Genomic DNA, 24373 nt, shown 5'->3' with positions numbered 1-24373 from the left:
TTAGGAGGTTTTAGTACTATTCGACTTCTTAAATTATATGCATGTACTACTGTGAGTAAATAAAAATGAATTTTTAAACAGAGAGAGTGGGGATGGGAGAAAGGGCTTACGTCCCAACTGCAGCCATCGGTTGCGTTTGGCCTCCATTTCCTCCTCTATAAATAAGAGTGTAGCTGAGGCCTTTCCACCTCTGTTGTTCTATGAAATCATCACGTCCCACAGAATAACCATCATCAGCTCCTCACACCCACACAGAGTTCCATCACCGGCTACAACACTGGTACCTCCCTCTCCACCCCCCACCCTCACGAAATGTTTAATCCTCCAAACACATCATTCCCGCTGCGTCCAGCCCATGGGCAGCGCAAGTCAGTGCTGCCTGCATCCGTAACCACAACCCCCGCTCGCTCAGCCCCTTCTCAGACCAAAGAGCTACATCTCCACCATCTCCTGAAGCCTCAGGACTGCTCCCCTGCACCACACTGTCCCCACTGCCGCCCCCACTTCCTCACCAACCCCAACCTCACCAGCACCCCCGAGATGACCACTCAATCCTCCTCTCCATCTTCAGATCGAGAGACTGCTGGCCCCCCTGCCACCCCACAGTCTCTCCTCAACAAGGGCTTGCACATAATTATCCTCTTCCAAAACCAAAACTGTCACGGCCCACAAACCTAAATCCTCACTCCACCAAACACGATCCCAATATTCTCACCCTAAGGGCCCCTTCTTCTCCGTCTCAAGTTCTCTGTCTGAATGGCTGAAAAATATCTGACCATTTCTGTAGCAGGTCCTTCTCCCTCCCTCTGCTTGCATTCTCCTTTTCCTCTAGTGGACTCTGGTTGTTCTGCTCTACCTAGATGCCTTCCCCTCCTTCCCGGTGGGAAACGCTTGTCAAAGGGTTTTCGTTGTGCCTGTGCTGACCTCAACCCTCACCCCAGGCAAGTGGTGAGCACGTGACCAGGCAGAGCCAATCAGAGGCCTCCCTGGAACCTTTTTTATCGATGCGATGGAAGGATGCTAACATGGTCGGTGTGAGTCAGGGGCTGCCAGCTGCTGTCTTCCCGCCATGTGGGTGAGCCTGCCTGAGAACGAAGAGCTCAGAGATGAAGACAGAGGGATAAAGCATTGTAGTCACTGTCTGGGCCCCTGGTCTTGCTGTTCCTGGAGGCAGGGACGTCTCTGAACTTCCGGGGACTGTGAGCTTTCACTACTTTGGTATGAGTCTATGACTTGTGGCTGACACCCTCCTGACCTAAGGGCGAATCTCAGTCCCCTCCAGGGCTCCCTGGGAGGCCAACTACGGGGCTTCCAACACTGGCCTTATTTCTTACCAGCTGTGTGGCCTGAGGCGAAACTGTGCCTCAGTTTTCTCAGCTGTCGAGTGGGAGAAAGAACTTTCCACCTCACAGCGCTGCTGTGAAAATTAAAATGGAATGCCCTAAAAATGCTTCCAAGAGCGCCTGGCACAGAGAAAGTACTCAATAAATCTTAACGATGATTACTCTCAGATTCAACCAGCCCGCAGATTTCTCTCCTTTCTTGAAATCCCTGGAGTTCCTCTAAGTGGCCTTCGCTCAGGCAGGAGCTTGTACTTAAGCTCCTCCGACATGCCAGGCCCCGTGAGCAGAGCTTTACAATGTCAACATCTCATTAATCCTCACACCTCACCCCAACCCTTTGAAGTGGGTACTATTTTTATCCCCATTTTCCAGATGAGAATAATGAGGTATGGAGAGATTAATAAAACTGCCCAAGGTCACACAGTGGGTAAGGGGTGGAGCCAGGCACAGTCCAGGTCCATCCCACTCAGGAGCTCACAGCTCTCCACTCCCTCTCTCACAATCAGCATGTGACTGCTGCAGATCTATATTAACTTTGGGCATGGACTGACCAGAAAACAAAGTTTCCAGTCAGTCTCTCTCTCCTGGTCAGGCTTGTCTGCAGTGGGAGTGGGGAAGGAGGGCACTGGAGCATGCTAATCACAGTATTCAATGCCCTGCCCAATGCAGTGGTCATTCACTCATTCATTCATGCAGCTATTTCCTGAGCACCTACCATGTGCCAAGCACTGTGCTAAGGAACATGCACTGTCCTCAATCCTCAAAACAATCCTATGAAGCAGGTCCTATTGTTATCCCCATTTTATAGAAGACATGGAGGCTTAAAGAGGTTTAATACCTCTCTAGGGTAGCACAGCTAGAAAGCCCCAGGGCAGGATTATGAATCCAGGTCCGTGTAGCTCAGAACCCTTTGCAAATGTGGCAGTTCTTGGTCATGAATGAGCATGCTAAACACACATCTCAGAGCCAGCGCCATGATCGATGTTCGTGCCTCTGGGGTGACCCTGGCCCACAGATAACAGTCCCATGGCTAAATTTCCTATTTGAGCTTAGGAGGAGGTGCAAATGTGGGTGACAGAAGGCAGCAGAGTATCTTGTGCCCCACCCCCACCCCCTGCCCAATCATCTGCTAGGGTAGGGGTCAGCTAGGGGCCAGGAGAAAGTGGAGGAGACCTCCTAGACGGAGATGTCTATCTGTCAACTCTTCCCCCTCCTGTCACAACCTCTCTTGGTCATAAGACTGGGGACGGATAAGGAGGAGGGAGAGGGAGGGGGGTCTTGGTGCCATTTTCCAGTGAGATGGCCATCACCATTCCATTGCCCTGACTTTCAGAAACATTACTTGCACCCAAACTACCAGCTGTCCATAGAATACCAAAAGCCACTGGTGACAGGCCAGCAGTCCTGCCCTCTGCAAAGCTGATTTATCTGGCTCTAGAGTCACAATAAGACGGCTTGTGGCTCTCACACCACTCTCGAGGCCATGGCACCACCAGCACTGGCACCACCAGCACTGGCACCACCAGCAGGAGCACTTATGATCACACCAAACCTGCTGCCACTACGGCGGCCACATGGGAGTCTGAGTCAGACTGCTTTGCTCACACTAATGGTTGCCATGACACAGCCCCAAAATTGAGCGGGGGGGAGATTTATACCTAAAATAGACGCTGTTAAGGAGCTGAAGTTGTTCTCAGGAGCCAAAATGAGCCAACACAGACTTCCGTAAGGCAGCACCGATTTCCAAGTGCTGCAAGCCAGGAGAAGCCCTGTCTAGGGGTCACACGTGCTGTGGGTCAGATGGGCTTCCCACGGCCTGGGAGTCAGGGGCACAGGGTGGCCAGGCTGAGAGTCCATGTGAGAATCAGACACATGGTCCTGGACGGGGTCTGGCAGTGACCAGCATGGGTCTGATTTTATCATCCACAGCGGAAGCGGCCCACGGTCATCTGCACGTTTCTCTACTTTTCCAACCTTCTCTACAGCATGGTCCACAGCTGCCAGCTCCAGAGCCTCTATCACTTAGCCCCCTATGCGTAGCCCTGTTCCCCCACCCCACAACTCTAAAACCCTCTGGGGATGCTGACCTCGTCCTCGGGGGAGAGTGCTCCCACCAGGGACATATCATAATGCTTTCCCTGGGAGAGAAGACACCCACACCCACTTGGCTTTCTCGAACTCCTTACGCCACTGAACTGACAGTGGAAAAAAGGAGTTATGCCACTGTCTGGAGTGATTGATCCTAGTTACCAAGGAGAAAACTGGATTGCTGATCAGCCACAGAGCCAAGCAAGACTATGTCTGGAACCCAGCGAATTCTCTCAGGCACCTCTTAAGAACGTCCATGCCCAAAGAAGGCTGAATGGAAAGTTATGGTAACAACAACAACAAAAGGGGGATAACTAAGGATTCAGGTCCTTTGGGAATGAGGGTTTGGGTTACTCCACCAAGTAAAAGAAGCATGACCTGCTAAGGCTCTGGCTGAGTGTGGAGGAAACACAGAATGGGATAAGAAGACAACGAAGCCAGGTAGCAAGTGTAGCCTTGTGAACAAATGCAGAAACCAGGCCTCTAGTGGTTTTGCACATTTTCTATTAACTTGATATATATGTGTGTGTGCGTGTGTGTGTGTGTGTGTGTGTTTGCAATATGGTAACCATTTTCTTTTTTTCTCCTTCCCATTGTTTTCTATACAAGTTGTTGACAGTTAGCTTTATAATGTAGTGTTTAGGTAACAGAATATTCAGTGAGACTGTGACTGACTTTGAGAAGTTATTGTAGCCAGGGATTGGTAGAATGATGGTTGGGGTTCTCTGGGCAAAAGGGTGAGAATTTCATAAGAAGGATAACTATCTTGATAGGTAGACATCCAGTTGTTTGTTTTTGTATGGGAGTTCAGATGTTGTAGAAAGGTGCAAATGGAAGCTGTGCAGCCAAAGGGGTAAACTGTGCCAGTTATCAGTTTATTCGTCCATCATTGCCTGTGCTGTGAAGATGGAGCTGGGCCCTTTAACTACTTTTCCTTTGTCAGCTGGCACAACTGTGGAGGGCACTGAAGAGGCATTGAAGGAGGAGGTGGGTTTCCTTTCTAGACCCAGTGTGCTCTTGTTGGGTTCCTGCATTGTATACAACTTCTCTAGCAGCCAGATCTTGCTGCATGGGCGCTTTCCAGCATCAGGGTCTTGCCAGATATGAAGCTTCCCAGCACCCAGCTCCTGTGCTGCTGCAGCTTCTCCAGCATGCAGCTTTCCAGTGCCCAGCTCCTGCAGGAGTGCCAGGCTGTTGCAATGCAGACAGCTTCTCCAGCACCTGGCTCCAGCAACACGTCAGTCAGGAGTACCCAACAGCCAGGAGCTTCTCCCAGCACTCCCCTGGGAAAACGTAGCAGCGGTGTGCTTCCAGCAAGATACCTCCCACAGACAACTTTCCTTGGGACCCAAAAAGATGGATTTCCAGTAAATTCCAGAGGGTGGATTTCCAGCAAGTTCTGCCAACATGGCATTACAGAGACGTTGCCATCCAGGGAGCCATGGCCACACCCTCTCCATCAAGGTGTGGATCTCAACCCTGCGGGGCCTCTTCCTTGGGCACTCTGTGGCAACCCTAGAGGTAGGGGCTGTTCTCATATCTATTATTTTTGTATTCTTTGGAGTTATTTTTACTTCTTACTAGCCAATTCCTCATTATTCCAATCCAATTAGAGTTAATAATTCGTTATGTGAAACTTTTCTTGTTCCAATCACCATGTGGTTTCTGTCTTCTGAATGGACCCTGACTGATACAGTCACCCACGGCCCCAAAGGGCTTTTTTCCATCCTCATGGCCCTTGAGCTCAATTCAACATCCTGGCCAGCTAATCACTCCCTGCTTCAAGCACTCACTCAACAGCCATTTCTTGAGTGCCATTGTGGAGCCGGGCCCTGGAGTGAAAGGAGACCCCTGCCTCTAGAGCTCACCAGCAACTGCCTTCTGTGTGTTCTCTCCCAGCCATGACTCCGTCTGGCTCCTTGCTTCTGGGTCTCCAGCCTCAGATTCTGCAGCTCTGTCTCTGGGGCTGGCCGGGAGTCTTGATCCCACTTCTGCACGGTGGGTGCTCCTCAAAGGTCATGTTCTACCTTCAGCTTCTCTCTAAATGCTCTTCCTCTAAGACACCTGGGCATAAGTTAACATACGCCTCCTACTGCCAGGGGCTCCAGCTCTATTTATTTTCATCCCAACTGGATGACTTGCAGTCCCTAAAATCCTACTCTTCCAGAACATGCTTCTTTCAGAGCCGGCTCTATTTTCTGGTTTTTCCCTCTATGTGGAAGTAACATTCCCCTCCCTTCAGCTGCCTAAGTCCCAAACCCTGGAGAAAACTCAGGTCCCACCTTTCCCCTGGGTCCTCACATCCAGCAGGTACCTGGTCCTTGGGCTTCTCTTGTCCCCCTATTCCCTCCAGGCCCTTTGTACCTCTTGTGTCTGTGGCACAATAACCTGGTAGATGCCCTGGAGCGGGTCCACCTGCCTCTGGCGTCTCTACCTCCCACCCCACCCTATCAGCAAAGATTGCCCACACATGGCTCCCGCTATGAAAACCTATGACACCTGATGACAATTTTAAAAAATTGATTGTGAATGTACTAAAACCATCGAACTGTACACTTATATGGGTGAACTGTATGGAATGTGAATTATATCTTAAAGCTATTATTTTTAAAAATCCGGTGATGCCAAAGATTTGCACACGTGGTAAAATATACGCTCTGGCCTGGTCTCACCAGGGCTGGCTACAACGCAGCCTCCGCCCACTGCTCTGGCCGTGCCCCCACCTCTCCCAGCTGCATCATTCCAGGCCCGGCTGCTGTCCCGGAATGACACCCCTGGCTCCCACCCTCTCCCACAGGGCCCACTCAGCTCCTCTCTCCCAGTCCTTCAACCCAACATCTCTCCTCCCCCACACACTGTCCCCTTCTCCTCGACCACCCACCCAGGGGTCACTGAGTGTTCCATGCGTATATAGATGTGTCTGATTTCTCAAAGAGATGAGGTCAGAGTTCATGCGTTGTATCTTGCTGCCCGTCCCCCCCGCCCACAGCTTGTCGCCCGCAACCCCGTTCCGGGTGACCCTGGAGGCAGAGAGGACTGTGTGAAGTCACTCCCAGGCAGCTGCAACATCCCCAGCACACTGCTGCGGTGCCTAGAGCGACCCCCCACAATCCCCATTCTAGGGGTCGCTTGGCAGAGCCCCCAAGGCATGCGTCAGTGGAAAGGCTGTTTGCAGGAGCTCCGAGGGCAGAACATACACCTGCTGTGGGTCTGCAGGCTCACCTGCCCCAGATCCCCAAGGTGAAGGGGGTGGTGAGGGCCTAGGCTATCAGTGAACCACAGGAACCAGGGGGGCTGAGTCCTTGTCTGGCCTGTGACCACCCTCTCCCCACACCGTCCATGGCCACAGTCCCCCAACCCCACTTCCTAAACCAGCTCCCTCTTGGGTCAAAACCAGGAGGTCCCCCAAAGGGTCTTCAGGGCTTGGGAGCGGCTGTTGGAGCTCGTCCCCCACCACCCCAACCAATTCAGCAGGAAGGGAGCTCGCTGCTCTCAGATTTCCCACAGGGCCGCCTTTCTCCTCATCATCTGTCCCAACAAAAACAAACCATTTGTGGAGGGGGCCGAGGGAGGGAGAAGAGCCCAGGGTTCCGAGCAGCACATCTCAGAACCATGGGCCCTGCCTCCAGCAGTCCCTGCCTCAAACCCTGGCTCTGTCACTCAGAGATTCGGGCCTCAGTTTCCCAAGTTGTAAAGCGGGGTGAGAAAGAGTCCCTATTTCATAAGTCTATTTTAAGATAGGAGGGAATCTGAGTCGAGTGTTTAACATAGGGCCTGGCACGTGGCAGGTACTCAATAAATGATCATTTAAAAATTATTATGTGCTTGATCAGAAAGAAAGGCAAGCCATATGTTCTTAGGAAACCTAGACTTGGCTTCAGACCACACTTCAGAGTGGCTTGTGCTCACTCCTAGGAACGGCTGCTGTGCCAGGCTCCCCCTCCCAGCTGATGCCCCTAAGTCTCCAGCCCAGGCCCCGTGCCACTAGAATGGGGAATGTATTTACCAGAGAATGTCTACCTGCCACTGTGGCCTCAGGAGTCTCTCACAGTCATGCAGACCACACACACACACACACACACACACACACACACACACACACACAGACACACAGATACAAACACACAGACATAGATGCACACACAGAGATATACCTAGACAAATGCAGAGATGACCCAGGCGCACACGTTCACACACGCACACAGCCCCCCTCATGCTGCACACGCTGGGGCACCTGGAGCCGGAGGATGCTGGGCGGGCCTTCCGACACAGGCACACGCGTTGCACATTTCACCTACTGTATGGGCCAAAGAGGCATTTGGAAACCAGCTTGGGAACCTCATAACCATTCATAACATTGTTCTGAGAGAAAACACAAAACATTGCCCTATAAACAAACATTTGCAATAGAATTCCTCCAAAAGCTTGGAAATGCCTGTACTAGAAAACTAACAGAGCAAGAAGAGAAAAACCACATAAACTTGGTTTGCCTCTGCAAAATTAATACCAATTACAAAAACATTTATGTGAACTGCTTACCATTTACACCTAATTACCATGCAGCACAATTATGCATATCATTAAGGGTATGCCAGATTAATTATGCTGTACATTTCATTTGATTACAACGCCACACCCTGAGTTCATGTATGCCCCACTTCCAGGGGGCCAGTCCTGCAGCATGGCTGCTTGCACAGGTCTGCACAAACCAGAGAAACGTGGATTTCCACACTCAGATGGACCGCAGCCCCCACCCCACCCCCAGCCAGAGACAGCCCGACTCCCACCCGGCCTTCTTGGCAGCATCAACAAGAGCCCCGCTGCGAAGCCATCTTCCCACCAGATCCTCCAGAATGCAGAGATGCTTCAAAGGTCTCCCCAGGGGTGTGGCTGCATGTCACAAGGCCACCATACAGCCCAAGGGCCATCATGTACAGCCCTCACAGAGGAAGCGGCCCTCTCTGCCATCTCCTGAGGTCTGGCTCGGAAAGCAGGGCAGCCTAGCCCATGTCCAGGCCAAGTCCTTCCCAAGCTCATCTCCCAGACCCACCAGGGCTCTGTGCCCCTATCCCCTGGCACACTGAGCCAGCTACAGGGCAAGGTCCCAGCTGTGGTCCCACTGGGTCCTGCAACATCCCCCCTGTCCCCCATGCCCTCTGCTCTCCTGGACAGCTCTGCACAGACCCTCCCTCCCCTTATTAAAAAGAAAACAGGAACTGACCCCCAATAACTCCCATTTAGCTCAGTAGATGCTCTTCAAATACACTGGGTGAACCAGGTTTGCAGGGAATAATTGGGAACAAGAGAGTCAATAGAACATGACGAATGGACCTTCCCAGGAAGGGGGAACTCAAAACTTGGAGTTTTGGAGGGAACAGGAGGAAACAGGCTTCTTGGGAGGCAAAGAACCAGAGGAAGTGCAGAAGCGAGGGAGGGAAGGAAAAAATATCCAGGTTTAGTCCAAGAAGCAATGCTCAAAACACACAACACCAGCCTGTGAAGTTATGTCCATTTTACAGATGGTAAAACTGAGCCTAAGAAAGGTTGAGTGATCTTCCAATGACACGCGGCAAGGAGGTGGCAGGGGTGAGGTGAAACCACCATCTGTCCAGTCCCCAGCCTGGTGGCCCCAGCACGATGCCACACTGCTCCTGGCCTCTATCTAAATTCAATGATGCTGACATGGCTCACGTCATTTTTTGAGAAATTCTTTGGAAATAGCCTTCCACATTATCCTTCACATAACACACATAAGCCTCCTTTCTATTTTAGAGGAACAGTTTTTGCTTCTTTTCTGTTTGCTTTCCAAAAATGCTGTCCCCAGCTTCTCCCTCCTATCTCTCTCCGCAGACCTGCCTCTGAATGGAGAGTGACGGAAAGGCTGGACAGCTTGACATCAACTTCCAGCCCACCCAAAGATTCTCAGACGGTGATGAGACTCGCCGCAGGTCCTGGGTGGAGGGCCAGGGTCTAGGCCTTGCAGCTCATCTTTTGGGGAAATCACTGTGAAGTAGAGGCGCTAACTCATCAGCATTCCCAATGCATGGGTGCGAGCACCTTCCTCAAAATCTTCCTTCAAACATCTGCAGGGGTCGTACCAGTTACAGACTGAAATGCACCTGCCTTTCTCATCCATCGCACAAGGCACCCCGCCTCCAGGCCTTATGACTCAGGCTCCAGCCTCCTTCTGCAAGCCTGGCCTGGCTCAGCCTCCCCCTGGGGAAATCCCACCCGCCCTCAAGCCCCAGCTACAACCCAGCTCCATGTGGGAGGCACCTCCTGCTCTCTCCGACTCCCCCCAACCCATGCCCCCTCCATGAAGGGCATCCCCACCCACACAGTTGGCTGAGCTAGAAACCAGACAGCCACCCCAACTCCCCTCATTCCTTTTATCCCGCCTGTTCCTACTGACTGCACTTCCTAAATGTCACACCACGCACACCCTGTCCAGGCCCACATTGCTGCCCTGGACTTCTGTGCCAGCCTTCCACCTGGGCTCCCTGCCCCTAAACCCAATTGCCCGAGCTCTCGTCCTCGATGCCCTAGAATGATCCTTCTCAAATATAAATCCCAAGCCCAACGTCCGTTCATAACATCCCGCCTTCCATGGTCCCCCGGCCCAGGCCCCTGGCTTCGTATCCCATCGTTCCCTACACTGCAGCCACATGGGGCCAAAAAGTGCCGTTGTCCACCTAGCTAACTGCTCCCTCCGCTTCGAGACTCAGCTCAAGCGTCACCTCCTTTAGAAAGCCCTTCCAGATCTTCTCTCCCCCTGAATCCGACTTCCTTCTCTGAGCCCTGGTAATCCCTGGACATGGTGTGCCAGGGGTCCTTCCGCCCTGCCAGACCCCACCTAAGCTGCAGGGTCATTGAGATGAGTGTGACCCCCTTCATCTATGCAGCCTGTGTCTGGCACACAGTAGGTCTCTTAGATGAATGGATGAACATCATTTGTGGATCTGAGGCAGGGACCTTTGGAAAGAAAACTCAAGTGCTGCCAGGCCTGCCAACTCGGGGGCCAGCATCTCGCCATGCCGTGCCCTGGCTCCCTCTGATTCCAGGCTGCTGGCAGGGTGTTGACAGAAGAAAACGCAGAGGTGACTGACTGCCCAGCCCCACTGGGCTTCCCAGCTGAGCTTCCAGTACCAGGCAGGGCCCTCAGGCCACCACCAGTTGGGCTGGGAACCACCAGCCTGTGCGTGGATGGCAACAAGCACCACATTGTTGCTGGTAATAAAACCATTAGGAGCCCTTGCTGCGTGCCAGCTGCCAGGCCGGGCTGTGGTCTAGACCCTCCCATGCCTCCAGGCCGTGGGGCAGAGCCAGAACCCAGCAAAGGCCACTCTCTGCTTAGCTCCAAAGAGACCAGTGGGCAGGGAGGGAAAGAGGGCCCAGGCCTTGAGCAGGCTACTGGGTCCCCACATGGACAGGGGACTCTGAAGAGATCAAAAAAGGTACAGGCAAATCCTGGCTTCACAGGAAGAAGTGGAGGTGCAGAAAGGCTAAGAGAAAAAGGGACAACTTATTGGCAGCTGGAAAAAGGGACCTGGGTCAGATAACGGAAGCTAAGGAGGACAGAGACATCTTTCTCTATCCCTGCCACTCCCCTGTGGCCCCTGACTCCCAGCCCAGAGTTCTCCATGGGCTTGGGGGTCATTCTCAACTTGATTATCTCTTCCCCTCACCGTGAGGGGCCATGGGGAGGACAGGCAACACTTGCAGGTCTTTTTTTTTTTTTTTTCTTTTGAGACGAAGTCTCACTCTGTCGCCCAGGCTGGAGTGCAGTGGCGCGATCTCGGCTCACTGCAACCTCCACCTCCCGGGTTCAAGTGATTCTCCTGCCTCAGCCTCCGGAGTAGCTGGGATTACAGGCGTGCACCATCACACCCAGCTAATTTTTGTATTTTTAGTAGAGAGGTGGTTTCACCATGTTGGCCAGGCTGGTCTCGAACTCCTCACCTCAGATGATCCACCCGCCTCGGCCTCCCAAAGCGCTGGGATTACAGGTGTGAGCCACTGCACCTGGCCACTTGCAGGGTCTTACAGAGCAGCAGGGCCTTACAGAGCAGCAGGGCTTTGTGGGGGTCACCCTAACCAGGCAGCCCTGGAACAACCCCCACGTAAAGAAAAGCAGCTCATGCCTCCTGAGCACCTTCTCTGTGCCAGGCATAGTGCTAGCTGTTTCATAAAATATTGCACGTCATTCAGGCAACCCCTGTAAGATGAGACTGCTATTCTTATCCCCGATTTACAGATGAAAAACCTGCAGCTCCAGGTGGTTTGGGGCCAGCAGCAACTGAGCACAAATGGGGCTGAGACAGTCCTCCAGGTCGGCCTGACTCCCGAACGCCTTTTTTGCCCTGCACATCTGTCCCCTACCAGCCTTGGATTAAACAGCTGGTTTGTAGAGGGGCCAGTTCTGTGCTTGCCTCCAAGTCATAGGTCCTTTTATGTCTGTTCCTGCCTTATTCCAGGGGCAGGGTCAAAAAAGTGCACAGACCCTTCTCATGTCCTATTGAACAGGGGCAGCCTCGGGGGAAGGGAAGCCCCAAGAGGCACCCATGGGTGGGGTGCAGGAGGGTAAGGTGGAAGAGGGTGGTAAGTGCTGTTGCTAAGCAACCAGCCCTGAGCTTCCTGGGGTAGCAAGACGACTGCAGACAGAGGAACTTGTATTTGCCCCCACCTCACCTCTCCACCCCATCGTCTGGGTGATCACCACCTGCTCAGGGACCCCTAGATCAGAGTTGAACCCACGTGCCAAGCAAGTTCCTAGACACCCCTTCTACCCCTTCGTGGGGCCTCCTGAAGCCCCACTTTGTCTCCCTTGGGTGTGGCCTCCCAAGAGGCTCTCACTATGCCAGGGCTGGGTCACCTGAGCTCCATACCCGGGCCGGGCCCCAGTTATACCTCCAGTTCCCCAGGAACCATTTGGGCCACAACAGCCCATCAGACTGATGCTTTTGGGGGAAGATCCTCAGTGATTTGTTCTCCACCTTGGGTCAGAAATGAGTTTCAAGTCGCCATCCTATAAAGCTAACTTTGTCCCCTGTCCCTGGCGTGGGCCAGGGTGCATGCAGTCAGCGGCCTATTTTCTGCTCTCACCTAATCCCTACCAGCCTAGGCCTTTGCTCAGAGGCTTTAATATCTGTGATATTTCTCCCTGCAACCTTTCCGGAAAAGACACGTACCTGAGTAAGCTTACCCCTTGCTGTCAGTCTCTAAACCAGTTTCTTATCCATTATAAAAAAGAGTCCATCCCTCAGCCTTAGGTGACTTAATTCTTTTTTCCACTTTCTCATCCACAGGCTTTTAAAAAGTGTAGTTTTATTTTTGTTGTTGTCATTAAGAAAGTAACTCAAGTTCATTTACATTTTTTCAAAGAAAACGAAAGTGTACAAAGTTAAAAAGCAAAAACTTGTTGACAGGTTTGTGTGTATCTTTCCAGAACAACTTTTCCATGCATGTGCAAACCTAAACATGTGTGTATTTGTATCGATTTTAAAGAATTTCACAAAACTGAGATTACGCTATGAACATTTTTTTTTTAACCACAACACTACTGCATGGGGATCTAACACATCAGAACAGACACGCTTACCACCTTGTTTCAAAGGCTTTTAGGGAATCTAAGTGGATTCCCCTTTACCCATGCATTTATTTATCACTTCGGGAACCTATACAAGTAATCATGCAGGCCTTCCAGAAGCCTCTTTCCAAACAGGTTCTGCTCACTGGGGTGCTGGGGGATCCCACTGGCTTGGCAGGGGCAGGGGCGAACTCGCCTGTGTCTCCCGGGGTCCTCCAGGGAGTGGCGGGGGAGGGACACTCCGAAGGCCTCCTGCCCCCAGACCATGGCCGTTCCCAAGTATTCCCCAGGACACAGCCCACACTCAACAGCTTAGTGAGCTGCAAATCTAACCCACACCCCATAATCTCTAAGCATCTTTTTACCTTTTCAAGGAAGGATCACTGGAACCCATGACCCAGCTGATCTATCAGATCTCGAACATCTGCACTGAGCCCCCCTCCCCTTTCATTATAGTAAGAAGAGCATTAGACTAGGAGTCAGGAGACCCAAGTTCCAGCTCTCCGGTTACTGGCTATAAGAGATGGTCCTCCGTCCCCTCTGTGCACTCAGACCGGGCAGCTAATAACTGGCTCAGAATTAAAAATGACCTTGACATTTGAAACAGAAGCAGAGAGGAAAGATCAATAGGGATGGTGGTGAGCAGGGCCGTGACCACAGGAAAGAGAAAATAGGAACCTGGTCATATATCTAAATAAGGCTGGGGAGCCTTTAAGGGTCAGAGAGGACCACAGTAGGACAGGAGTAGGCAACATAGAGCTACTGCTGAAAAAAAAAAAAACCACTCCATACTGGGATTTAGCTAGGAAAGCCCCAGGCATCTGCACCTCCCTTACCCCCACCCCCACTGCCCACCAAGCACCCTTGCTGTCCTCCAGACAGGTTGGTGGCCTGTGATGTGATCAGCAAGGGAGATTTGGCCCAGAAGGCCCTGCCCACCAGCTGTTCTTGCAGGGGGCTGCCAGGCACCTGCACTCATGCCTGGGGGCCTGGGCTGTCTGCAGGGCACCTCCCCTCTGGGTTGGTGGCTCGGTTCTGCCCAGTGTGTGTGTTGGGGGACAGGGTCAGGCTGCAGAGACAGGAACCTGACGTCTTCACCCCCATTTCCCTGGCACTGGCAGCCCCTTGCAGGAATGTTCTGGATGCTGGGGCGCCTCAGCCTGGTGGAGTGGGCAAGGGGGGACATGGAGACCTCTGGGAGGCCAGAAAAGGGACCCTTCTCCACCTGCCACATCCTCAACCATGACAGCTATCACTCGCTCGCAGACCAGACCTGACCCTGGCCTCCCCCTTAATCGTCACAACCCCCTGGGGTCAGTGTAATTTAAACCCTGTTCTGTTGCTCTCCAAGTCTGAGCTCTTAAGCTCTGGTCTATGGAATAGAAAGAATCAGGATCTGACACCAAATGAGCTCATTTGGCCCCTTCCCCTCCCTCCCTGTTGTCCTCTCTCCACCCCACCCCCACTGGCCACCACACTGAGGCAGTTCAGAGCGATCCTCCGTGGGCCACAGAGGAGTTCCGGAGTGCAGGGATCTCCTCCCCAAACCAAGGCAGGGCCTCAGCCTGGCCTCCAGCACAACCCAGGCCCCAGTCCACCTCCCGGGCACTACAGCCACCCACAATGATGTCCTGCCCCTGAAGCCCCACTTCTGTGCTCTGGGGCGCTTCTGAGATGCCACCTCCTTCAAGAAGCCTTCCCTGATGACCTTAGTTGGTTGTGACCTCACTCTCCTTTGAGCACTTTATTTCTCCCTCTCCAGTGACCCCGGTCCCACTCTGCAGTTCTTCGTTAGCTGGGCGCAACCTAAACACACCGTGTCCCCTCAAAGCCAGCACAGGGCATGGCTTACAGAAAATGCTCAGCACATCTCTGGAAAATGGAAGCGAATACGGTGGGAAAGTGCTGCTGCACTCAAGACAGGATGAGAATAACGAGCTGAAACTACAGCAGGAGGGATTTCAGGTGGAAGCAAAACAACCTGTTGACACGCGATGTGTTCAACTCAACAGATTGCTAAGTGGCGCTGAGGAGCCTCCCACCTCCCAGGATTTTTAATCAGAATCGGCACTTTCCTCATCTGACCAAGATTCTGCAAAAGACACAGGAAGGTGGACGAGGCTTCTTAGAGCACTTCCTGCAGTGCTAGTCCACGTGAGCCGCCCAAATGATGAAAACAGACACAGCTAACAGGAGGGCTCCTGCTCCGCTAAGGCTGTAACGCACATGATCTCACTCCGTCCTCACAACCACCTGTAAGCAGAATCCACGCACACTCCCATGTTACAGGTGAGGAAACTGAGGCCCAGGGAATCGAGTTGTTGCCCAAGTTCCTGCCGCTGGGAGGTGTCAGAGTGCAGCTCCCTGTGACTCGAGGGCCTCAAGCTGCCTTGACACTGGCTCATGTGGAAGCAAGTCCTACCCATCCACAGGTGGCGGCACACCACGTACACACACATCATGCACAGACACATGTGCACTGAACCTCGTCTTGCCCACACACTTAGCCAAGTGGAGGCAGGCTCGGACACAGACATAAATCTCAGGCTGACACTTCATGGATCTCAGATTTGGTCATGTTCTTAGGGAAAAATTGTCAAAGAGAGAAATGATTGAAAATGAGCCCTCAAAATTAAAGTGGAAAGGGATCTGGCACCTTTAGTAGACCATTAAAGCCCTGCTCAGGAACAGCAAAGTCCCTGCAGAAACCCAGCCTCAGGCCAGGTGGGCTTCTGACGGGCTCTCTGCTCACATACTAATATTCAAACAGAAGTAGAAGCTATTCCCCGAGGGCCGCAGCATGGGGAATGGCATTGGGGTAGATGCTCTGGCCCTACCTGCTGGAGGCCAGAGACACACTCAACTCCCAGTGGGGCACAGGGTGGGGAGGATACGAGCACCAAGTCCAGGACCCCAGGCCAGCAAGTTGGAGGCAGCAGGAAGTACCCAGGGAGAGGCATGTGACTGGCACGTGAATGGCCCTCCAGGCCTCAGGCTCTGGGTAGCATGGACAACCCTGGGAAGAACTGGGCACCACCTCCCACAAACAGTCCCGTACCCAGCACTAAGAACTCTCAGAGCTTAAACTCCTCTTTCAGACTGCAATTCTAAGGTTTGGGTTCTAATGCTGACATTTCGGGCCCAAAGATGGGGAGAGGGTGGTCTGTTTTAACTCACCCATTAGAGTCCTCTTTCTACCTGGATCCCAAAAAGAGAAGCCTTGGGGGAGTCTGGCTCTTGCTGGGAAAGAACTTGGGTCTTTCAGGGAGGTGTGACCCTGAGGAGCTGGCCTGTAAGTAGGCGGTGGCCGCTGGGCAGCGGCGCACAGCAGCAGGGAGAAGGGAGCCCAGCACTAACCTGCCTCGCTGCCTCGGGGAGAGGACAGGAGGGCAGTGCGCTCCCCTCGCTCAGCAGACACCCTCAGAGGCCTCACCGCTTGTCCAATGGGGACCCAGGGAGGCAAGGCCCCTGTTCCCTGGAGATCACAAACTGAGAGCGGGGACAGACACATGCAGCAGCCCAGGTAAGAGGTATAGCATGGGGCATCTTCCCCCGAGTGCAGGCCTGGCTCCACTTCTTCCTGCCGGTGACCCTGGACAAGGATTTTACCGTTTGTCCTGTCTTCCTAGCTTTTTGAGAACCACTGGCAGAGGTGGGTGTGAAAGCGATAGTAAAACATCCATAAGGGACTGAGGAGCTTACTGTGAATTGGACTTGAAAAGGAAACCTCAGAAATTATCCACACACAGGGATTTATACACAAACCAACAGGATACACACGTGCCGAGGCTTAAAGGAGACTGTACTTTTTACACCCTCTGCAGAGTCGGACGTGACCAACCCGTCTCTTGCAGGGACCCTCCTCACACTGCCTCTCCTTCCCAAGGCCCAACTCACTGGGCGCCCTGATCTCTCTCATATCTCCTTCTCCTTGGAAGCCTTCCCCTATTACTGCCATGTGCCGAAAAACAGACCACCCTGTCCCCATTGCTAGGCCTGAAATTCCACCACTAGAATCAGAGCCATAGAATGTCAAAGCTGGAATGGACCTTCCGGCTCTAGTCCAACCCCCACCCCACAGAGGAATCCTGTCCGCAGACACCCTGACAGATGGCCGCTGGCGTCCTTTCCTAGGCTTCTCCAGGAAGGACTCAGAGGGCAGCCCTGTGGACCAGTCCACTCCTTGAGTCTAGAAGGAATTCACCTTTCTTAGGGTCAGTCTCCTATGGAAGGCACTGGTGCCTGGGTGGGGTAACGAGGGAAGTTTGGTCGGCCTGAATCCGCAGCTGCTTATCTGGGGTGGAGCTGCACAGAGGAGGGGAACCCACCAGGGAGGCAGGCAGGTGCCAGAGCTGCTGCACAGGCCAGCCTGGTCCCTCGCCTGGAGCCAGCACATGTGCACACACAGACTCCCACCTTGACAGAGCCACCTGTCACAGCCCAAGCAGGGCCTCGGTAGAACCTGGAGGCAGAGGGGGACCATTTTGCCCCAGAAACCCAGCAGGAACTCCCCACAACCCAACTCTCCAAAGGCAGGCAGCTCAGAAAACTACCTGGAGATGGCCCCTGCTAGCCAACCAAAGAGGGTCCCCGGGATGCCTGGCCCCCAAATTCCACAGGCCAGTCCTAACACCCAGGCAATAGCAAGGCGAATAGCTCCCCTGGCTGCAGCTGTCACATCTGCCCGCGAGGGAGGAGGCGACACTGGAGCAGCACCTGATCCCAGGATCCCTTCGTAGCCGCCCGCCCAGGAGGCGGTTCAGCCGCTGGCAGCCTAGGGTGAAACATGAAGACTGAGCAGGCCCTCAGGGATGCTGATGGCAGTCTCTGGGCACGGCAGTGAGGGGCAAGTTGGGTCACAGGGCGGACAGCGCTTCTCCCCAAGGCTTCTGTCCCCGCTGGTTTGGAGGGGGGGTAGCTGCGCGGCCCTGGGGCTCGGCCCTGCCCACCCTCCCGCCTGCCGCAGGCCAGAGCTGCCCTGCTGGGTGCCAGACGCCATGTTGGGTCAAGGTGCAGCCACAGGGGGCTCCCCTCAGGAGCCGGGGGAGGCAGCCCCTGGGAACCAGAGGGCACTGCTCCCCGCCCAGGGCGCCAACACCTCCTCAACTGGCCGTGCAGCGGAGAGAGGGTGCCAGGACGGAGGGGATGAGGAGAGGGGGAGAAATGGCAGAGGGGCGCTGGGGCGGGAGAGGGTGCCCCCAAGAAGGGAGGCTCCAGGAAAGCGAAACGCAGTTTGGCAGCCCCAGGGCCGCGGGCCCCAGCGATGAGGGGCTGGGGGAGGCCAGGGGCGGGCCCTGGACCCGCGCCAGCCCGGTCCGCGCCGAAGGGGAGGGAAGGCAGGGCGGCCTGGGGGAGGGGAACTGGGGTGAGGGCGGGACACGGACAGCCGCCGCCTGCGGCTCCGAAGCTCGAGGTCTCCCGGGGTGCGGGGACGTGGGGCCGAAGACCCCGCTCCGCAGCCGCGGCGAGGCCTCGTCCTTCACTGTGCAGATGCGAAGCTTTCAAGGACACGTCTGCACCGGCCCGGCGGGGTGCGTGTGCGTGAGTGTGTCCGCGTGCGTGGGAGTGTGCGCGGGGGTGCTGGAGGGGCGACCCCGGGCGTACCCCCCCTGCGCCGCTCCCGGTCCCGGCCCCGCTACTTCCACCCCCGCGTTTTCCGGCCCCCGCGGCCCGCGCCAGGGCCCGGGATCCTCGCCCGCCCCCGCCCCGCCCCCACATTGCGGCGCCGCCACCGCGGCCGCCCCGGCACCCACGGCCCGCGGTGGGGACAGGGAGGAGCCGGGCACGACCACCCCTCTCCGAGCAGCCGGCACTCCGCGGGAAGGTGTGCCCCCCAGGCGGGCGCTCTCCACGGCCCCGCCGCCCCTCCCGGACCCGCCGGCGCCCCGCACCCCCAGCCACAGGTGGCCGGAGGAGGATCGCGGCGCGGCGCTCCCCGGCCCGGCCCCGCCATCACCCCTCGGCCCGCCCCCGGGGGCCTCCCGGGTCCCCCGCCCCGCGGGGCCGAGGAGGGCCGGGCGCCGGGGGGAGGGGCGGGGGGCCGGGTCGTGCCAGGCTGCCATTTTCTGCCGCCGCCGCGGAGCCTGCGCGGGGCCCGGCCCCCGCCCCCTCCCCCGCTCCCCCGGGCCGCCGCGGGGGCCGATCCTTCTGGGTCGGGGTCCGCGCCCTCCGGCGCCCTGGCCGCGGGCTCCAGGCGGGGCCGCGGGGCTGGGGCAGAGCCCGGAAGGCGGGGGCGGCCCGGCCGGGGCTCCTGCGGCAGCGCCGAGCCGGGCACCGCGGCGCAGGCCGGCGGTGGAGGGGCCCCCCGCGGCATTGTATAGACTTGAACTTGAGCCCGGAGCCGGGCGGGGGCGGGGAGGGGGGTCCGCGCCGGGAGCGGGCGGGACGGGAGGGGGCGCCTGCCGAGCCCGCGGGGACATAAACAAACCCTCAAATCCCCCGCGCCGCCCCGGCCAGCCCGGCCCGCCGTCCCCGCCTGCAGTCCCGGCCCCACGGGCGCCCGGCGCCGAGTTGCAGGGGTCCGGGAGCGTGCCCCGAGCCGGGCACTGCCCGCCGCGGCGCCCCCCGCCCGGCTCCCCGGCTCCCCGCCGCCTCCGGGCCGGCCTTCCGGGCCGCCAGCAGCGGCGCTCATTACCGTATGGCCGGTGGGGTCGGGCCGGCCCGGCTGCGCGCCCTGGTGCCGCGGCGCCGCGTCCCGGCTCGTCCTCTGCTCTCGCCGCCGCCGCCGCCCGCGCGCCCTCCCTCCCTCCCGGCCCGCCTGCCTGCCTCGCTCGCTCGCTCCCTCCCTCCGCTCGCTGTCGCGCTCCCTCTCTCCGCCTCCTCCGCCGGGTCCCCCCCTCCCACCCCTTCTCTCCGCCTTCCTCCTTCCCTCCCTCCGGCCGCCCGCGGGCCCAGGCCTCCGCCCGCCGCTCGCCCCCCGCGGCCGCGCTGGCCCCGGCCCCGGCGCTGCGGAGCCGGCCCGGGAGGCAGCGCCGACTGGGGGGCCCCGGGGCGCCGCGGCGGGAGCGGCCTGGGCGCGCGGCCGGTCCTAGCGCCCTCGGCGCGACTTCCCGGCCTCTGCGGCCCCGCCGGGGTCCCCGCACGCCGCTTGGCGGAGGTCTGGACCCCGCACCGCCCCGACCGGGGGCCGGGCCCCGGGCGCCCCGCCTCGGCCGCGCTCCCGGCCACTCAGAGCCCCTCGAGTCGTAGCCGAGCTCCGGGCCTCGCCGCAGCCCTCCCCACGCTGGGCGCCCCGCTACCTGGCGCTGCTTCTGCGCTGGGTCCCCGCATCCAGCACTGGCCGCAGGGACAGCGGCCCCTCCTCTCCCCGGGCCGGTGTCAAGTGCCTCCCCCCGCAGCCCGCGGAGCCCCCGGCGGCCTTCGCCCTGCAGTTCTCCCGACCTCCGCCAGAGCCCACTGCGCTCTGCCTGCCTCAGCACTGGGGCTGGGGACAGCAGCGCTGGCCCAACCGCGCCGCAACCCCCAGCCAGGTGCCGCCGCGGAGTAGAGGCCACTCTGTTCTACAGGGCCAAGGTCGGAGCGCCAGGCTCCTCCTGGCCGTCCCGCAGGCTCCAGAGCCTCTCTGAGATGAGCTGCCTTGAAGGGAGTGAGTTCCCCGTACCTTGAGGTGTCCAAGTAGAGTTGGGTGTCCTCAGTTGGGCACTGGAAGACTGAAAGATTTCATGAGGTGGGAGGTTGAATGAAATGACATTGAAGGTCTCTTCCAGCTGGAAGATTCTGTGCGTGCCTACACACCGCCCTCACCCCTTCACCGTGGGGGCTGTTCTCCTTCCCCATGGAGCGCTCAGGGCTCCAGGTTCCTGACTTGGGGCACCTCTGTCTAATTCCACCAGCACAGCCACTCACTGTGTGCTCATCTCACTCCTCCAGCAGCCGCTCTAGGACTTGGGGCTGGGCACCCCCCCACCCCCGCCTCCAGCCTCCTTGCGTGCCCCAGCACCCCACCAGCCACCCGCAGCTCTGCACCCCGAATTCTACTCAGCACTTCAGCTATATCACAGTGCCCTGAGCTCCCTGACTGGCACAGGACATGGCGTGCTCCCTTCCCAGGGACCCGCCATCCTACTTGTGGGCAGGGATTGCTGGAGTTGGTGGTGGGACTCACTTCACAGTGAAGCGGATCCTACTTTTCCCTTCTCCCCATGCAGCCCAGCACCCGCCCCCCCAACGCCACCCTTTTAGCGTCACAGAACCGAGTTGCCAAGTTCTCTGGGACCGGGAGCTGACCTTTCATACAGACGGGAAGGTTTTCCTTCGGGAGGTTCTCCAATGCTTCCAGGTCCCTCCGTCTCCCCAACCCCCACCCTGAGCCTCAATATCTGAGACCAGCTTCTAGGCCATAGTTCTGGCCGTTTTCAGTGTCACCCTCACTCAAGTGGCCACCCCGCCCTACTGATGATAGGCCCTGCTGTCCATCCCACCGGCCCAGAGACTCCCAGTGCTCTGTGAGGACAGGGGCCGCGTCTGTCATCCCTGTAGCCCAGCACTTGGTGCTAGGAGATTCTCAGTAAACCTTGGTGGAATTAACATGTGACCCTCCTGGGCTGTTCGCTTTCTACATCAGGAGGGGCATCCGTGAACACTCTAAATGGCGCACCCAGCTTGGCAAAGGAGAAGACCGTTTATAGAAGGATGACTGAGATACCTCTGCCTTCATCAAGGGCTTACATATAACACTGCCCCAAACAGCAGCGACTGTTTACTGAGTGTCTACTATGTGCCAGGCACCAGACATGGTATTTTCTCTAGTCTTCACTAGCCCTGTGATATGGCTTGTACTCTCCTCACGCTACAGATGAAGAAACTGAGGCTCAGTCTTAGTCAAAGCCATACAGTTGGGAAGTGGCAGAGTCAGGATTCAAAGCCAGGTTCATCCGGCTCTGAAATCACCCCACATCACATCTTTTTTTTTTTCTTTTATTGAGACACAGTCTCGCTCTGTTGCCCAGACTGGAGTGCAGTGGAGTGATCATGGCTCACTGTAGCCTCGACATTCTGGGCTCAACCAATCCTCCTGCCTCAGCCTTCTGAGTATCTGGGACTATAGATGCACACCACCATGCCTGGCTAATTTATTATTATTATTTGTAGAGATAGGGGCCTCTCTATGTTCATCAGGCTGGTCTTGAACTCCTGGGCTCAGGTGATGCTCCTATCTCAGGCTCCCAAGGTGTTGGGATGACAGGCATGAGCCATCGTGCCCAGCCCACACCACACTTTTGAAACATAGTTGCTATTAAGAAGCTGAAATTCAGTGGGTGCAGTGGCTCACGCCTGTAACCCCAGCACTTTGGGAGGCCGAGGCGGGAGGATCACTTGAGGTCAGGAGTTCAAGACCAGCCTGGCTAACATGGTGAAACCCCGTCTCTACTTAAAATACAAAATTAGCTGGGTGTCATGGCGCACGCTTGTAAACCCAGTTACTCGGGAGGCTGAGGCAGGAGAATCGCTCGAACCTGGGTGGCGGAAGTTGCAGTGAGCTGATATCGTGCTACTGCACTCCAGCCTGGGTAACACAGCGAGACTTTGTCTCAAAAAAAAAAAAAAAAAAAAAAAAAAAGAAGCTGAAATTCTCAGGGCCATGATGAGCAAATGTAAATTTCTATTCAATAGGGCTATTTATGATGACATTATTAGGAGCCACCAAAGTCACTTAGTATGGTAAAGTATGTAACCTTGGATGTATGGGTTGCTGGGGTCAAGAGGCCCAAGGTGACTGTGTTAGGGGGTTTATGTCTGTTAAGAAACAACCGTTTGGCTACAGGGTTGGTTCCAGACCCTGACCTTAATGTCTTTGGTCCCAAGAGGAGGCATATCTGTGCTAGCTAACCCTCATCACTGCACCTCATACTGGGTTAACTCAGGTTGGTTTAGCCTCTCAGCTTCTACACCCCTCACTTGTGTCTGCCACACTGTGGCCTCATCAGAATCCTGGCTGATCCTAGATTATCTCGGGTATGGGGCAGTATCAGGACAGGCTAGGTTGTCCTGCAGTAACAAACAACTCCAAATCTCAGTGACTCAAAACCACAAAGTTTCTATGGAAAACAGTATGGTAGTACCTCAAAAAAAATTAAACATAGAATTACCATATAACCCAGCAGTTCCACTTCCGGTGTACAGTCAAAATAATTGAAAGCAGAAATTTTTTTGTTTGTTTTTTGTTGTGTTGTTTTCTTTTGTTTTGCTTTTGAGATGCAGTTTCCCTCTTATTGTCCAGGCTAGAGTGCAGTGGCGTGATCTCGGCTCACTGCAACCTGTGCCTCCTGGGTTCAAGTGATTCTCCTGTGTCAGCCTCCCAAATAGTTGGGATTACAGGTGCCCACCACCATGCCTGGCTAATTTTTTAATTTTTAGTAGAGACGGGGTTTCACCATGGTGGCCAGGCTGGTCTTGAACTCCTGACCTCAGGTGATCCGCCTGCCTCAGCCTCCCAAAGTGCTGGGATTACAGGTGTGAGCCACCATGCCCGGGCAAAAGCAGAGATTGGAGTAGATATCTGTACACCAGTGTTTATAGCAGCATTATTCACAATAGCCAAAAGTGGAGGCAACCTGATGTTATCAGCTGATGAATGAATAAGCAAAATGCAGTCTATCCACACAATAGAAGATGATCCAGCCTTAAAAAGGAGGGAGTCCTGACACCTGTTAACAACATGCATGAACCTTGAGGATACTATGCTAAATGAAATAAGGCAGACACAAATGCATAAATACTGCAGGATTCCACTCATATGAGGGTCCTGGAGTAGTCAGACTCATAGAGACAGAAGTGGAATGGTGGGTGCCAGGGGCTGCGGGGAGGGGGAATGGGGACTTGGTATTTAACGGGGATAGAGTTTCAGTTTGGGAAGATGAAAAAGTTCTGGAGATGGATGGCGGTGGTGGTTGTACTTATGACACTGAACTATACACTTAAAAATGATTAGGCCGGGCGCAGTGGCTCACTCCTGTAATCCTAACACTTTGGGAGGCCAAGGCAGATGGATCACGAGGTCAGGAGATCGAGACCATCCTGGCTAACACGGTGAAACCCCGTCTCTACTAAAAATACAAAAAAAAAAAGCCGGGCGTGGTGGCGGGCGCCTGTAGTCCCAGCTACTTGGGAGGCTGAGGCAGGAGAATCGCCTGAACCTGGGAGGCAGAGGTTGCAGTGAGCCGAGATCATGCCACTGCACTCCAGCCTGGGTGACAGAGCGAGACTCTGTCTCAAAAAAAAAGATTAAAAGGTCCGGGTGTGATGGCTCACACCTTTAATTCCAGCACTTTGGGAGGCTGAGTCAGGTGGATCACCTGAGGTCAGGAGTTCGAGACCAGCCTGGCCAACATGGTGAAACCCCATCTCTACTAAAAAT

General features: G+C 55.7%; 1 protein-coding gene across 8 annotated transcripts in view; it reads right to left on the bottom strand.

The window, feature by feature from the left end:
• DNMT3A (DNA methyltransferase 3 alpha) overlaps window positions 1-20425 on the bottom strand; it is a 109671-nt gene extending 89246 nt beyond the window's left edge. For 5 of the 8 annotated variants that reach the window (XR_010149601.1, XR_010149599.1, XM_063790052.1 and 2 more), the window contains exon 1: window positions 19652-19774. The gene's annotated coding sequence lies outside the window, so the exon portion shown is untranslated. Of the gene's footprint in view, window positions 1-19651; window positions 19775-20255 lie in introns of those variants that run through there. The other 3 variants (XR_010149602.1, XR_010149600.1, XM_016948162.4) reach the window with 2 other exon arrangements.
• Window positions 20426-24373: the final 3948 nt, after the last annotated feature.

The sequence above is a fragment of the Pan troglodytes genome, chromosome 12, assembly GCF_028858775.2.
Source record: "Pan troglodytes isolate AG18354 chromosome 12, NHGRI_mPanTro3-v2.0_pri, whole genome shotgun sequence".
Lineage (NCBI taxonomy): Eukaryota > Metazoa > Chordata > Mammalia > Primates > Hominidae > Pan > Pan troglodytes.
This window is presented reverse-complemented; position numbering and strand designations above follow the sequence as displayed.